We start from the raw sequence: 2,839 nt of genomic DNA, 5'->3' as shown, positions 1-2,839 counted from the left end.
ACAAGTCGAAAGGGATCCCCTTGAATTCAACTCCTGCCTTTCTTTAAACCATAATTCTTTCTAAAATAAGTGCTGTTAGGAGAGAACTCACAACAAAAGTTTCAGTACAGCGAGATCTTCCCTGACCACTTTTGAGTCATTGGGACAAAATATTATCTGATGCATTCAATTCAATGGAGGAGAGCTCTGGTTTGGCTCCTGGTTCCAAGGTAGGAAGGGCACGGTGAAAGGGTCTGGCAAAGAAAGCTGCTCATGCCATGGTCTCCAGGAAGCAGAGAGAAGGGAGGAGCTGGGGAGAGGGATATGTAATCCAGTCACGTGCTAGTGAGCACCTCTTCCAGCCAAGCCAAAGAGCACATTCGGCCACAGATAATCCACTGATGAGCACAACCCTCCATGACCCAGTCACCTTCCAAAGCCCAACCTCTGAGCACATGAGCCTCCTGAGGGACAGTCCAGATCTAAACCATAACAGACCTGAAGGTCCAGTGCTCTGGGAATGTGGCCTGAGGACAGTCCACTGTCTCCCAAACACCAGCCCTAGAGAGCCTGCATAGAACCACCTGCACTTCGGTGACACTTTCTTCACCAATTTGCATATTGCAAAATCTATTCCTATGTGCATGATTTTGTTTTCTTCTGTTGTTGTTTGTTTTTTCGGTACCAGGGGTTGAACTCCGGACCTTGGGCTTGGAGGGCAGGCGCAGCGCCACTGAGTTAAATCCCTGACCCATGATTTCGTTTCTCAATGTAGATATTTTCCCACATATCCTAAGCTACAAACTCCAGTATCTTCCAAATGTCCAGTAGTTTTGACATTTGTACAGCATCGTTTCTTAACATTTTTCGCTACTTTAAAAAACTGCTTTTTAAGTTTTCTTCTCAGAGCTTTCTCTAGAACCATGGAGACACGGGGTACCCAAGTTCTAAACATTTAATTAGAGATTCATTATCAAAGTGTTCTTTTTTAAGCCAGGTTCAGTGGGGCACCCTGGAGGCTGAGGCCGGAGAACCGTAAGTTCAAGCCCAGCCTGGGCAATTTAGAAACTTAGCAATTTAGGATACTAGAAGGAGTTTCTCATCAGGCCGTTCCAGTTGCGCTGCTCCTGATATCACTTCTCATCTGACAGAGTGATTTCTGTGTCTGATTTAAAAGCCCTCATCAAGAAGGAAGATCTGAAGAGAGACTCCAGGAGAGTCTTGTGGGGGGCTCAACATTGCCACGCTGTGCATGGGAGACCTTGAGCCAGTGGCCCAGGGCCAGATGCCGAGAAGCCTCCCTCCCTACACACTGAGGGTTTGCACCCAACCCACAGGGCACAAGTAGGCAACGAGACTCCACCTCAGGACAAACACACCTTTTGTGATCTACACACACTCTGGATCTGTACAGGGTTTCATGTCATCTCAAGCCTGGCCCACAGTTAGTCTGTGAACAACCAGGGCAACATTTATTGGGGAGAATTAGCCATGCTGTGTCAGACACGACTGATTTGATTAGGATTTTGACCCTTAAGAGGGACAAAGAATTCACCCAAGACTGTTGCAGAAGCAGTCACCCATCAAACAAGAGCACGTGAGTGCTTTGTATCGGAAGCTGGGGCCGCCCTTCCTCCTTTTCACTTGGACCCGGACCCTCACCCTCACCGTGCAGTACAACAGGCCGGTGGGCAGGGAGCCCCTTGAAGTTAATGACAGTGCCTACTCATGCATCATCCACGAATATCCGGAAGTGCAAGCATGCAGACCTGTAACCCCAACACTCTGGGAGGCTGAGGTGGGAGGATCAGAAGTGCAAGCAATTTAGGGACACTGTCCTCCAAATAAAATATATTTTGCAAAGGGCTGGGGATGTATTTTAGTGTGAAGGCTTTGGGCTAAATCCCCAGGGCTGAAAAAGAGGATAGGGGAGTGGGGAGATACAGGAAGGAAGTTACAAGTGCAAATTTCTCACTGCACACTGTGCAGAGAGCAGGGTGCTTGTGCTCGGTAGTAGACAGTTGCAGTTCAGCGTCTGGACTGCTGTGATTGGCCAATCAGTTCCGGAGGAGGAGAGAGCTACTGTGGGGCAGTTTGCTGGAGGGGTATCGCCTAGGTCAGGTCCAAGTCAGATCTCGACAGCTGTGTAAATAGCATTTGAGGCGGGACAGCCGCGGGCACTGCACCAAGGTGACTGAAGAAAGCACGGGATGCAAGGAGGTTAGCAGAGAAGGTGGTGGAGGAGGACAGTGCTGGGCCCCATCGCAGGCCAGCGCATCCTCCGCTCCTTCCCAGGAAAACCTTAAGCAGGGGCTGGGGCTCGGGGCTCAGGCGCCGGCGCTAGGGGGCGACCTGCCTGGGTCCCCTCGCCGTAAGGAAGTGAAGGGTAAAGCTTTATCATCTCAACAAATGCAGAAAACACATTTGACAACATCCAGCATCCTTGTGTGATAAACTGGGTCCCCTCGCCGTGCCCGCTCGCCAGCGCCACCAACCGGCCCCACGTGTCATTCCTTGTGATTGTTTTTCGTTTCTCTCTTTCTTTCTTGTCTCTTCCGTTTTCCACTTTTCTCTTGAACCCGAACGGCTCCATGAGAACGTGCCAGAAGCCGGCTGGGAGCGGGGTCTGGCCGCGGAGGGCTGTCTCTGCGGGCGCCGGGTCCCGCAAAGCACTGTCACGACTCTCGGCAGCAGCGGTGATTAATTAGCGGCGTGGCCGTGCTGGACGCGCGCTGGCCTCCGCATCTGCCCCGCGACAGCCGGGATCGCTCTGCAGTGTCGCTGCTCTCTCGCTCGCTCTCTCCTGAGTCTGCGGGCCAGCTGTCGTGAGAGGCGGCCCCGGAGCACAGGGCACGCGTGC

This window comes from Fukomys damarensis, unplaced genomic scaffold (assembly GCF_012274545.1).
Source record: "Fukomys damarensis isolate Sample0158 unplaced genomic scaffold, DMR_v1.0_HiC HiC_scaffold_19, whole genome shotgun sequence".
In the NCBI taxonomy this organism is placed as follows: Eukaryota; Metazoa; Chordata; class Mammalia; order Rodentia; family Bathyergidae; genus Fukomys; species Fukomys damarensis.
Note: the sequence above shows the minus strand (reverse complement) of the source record.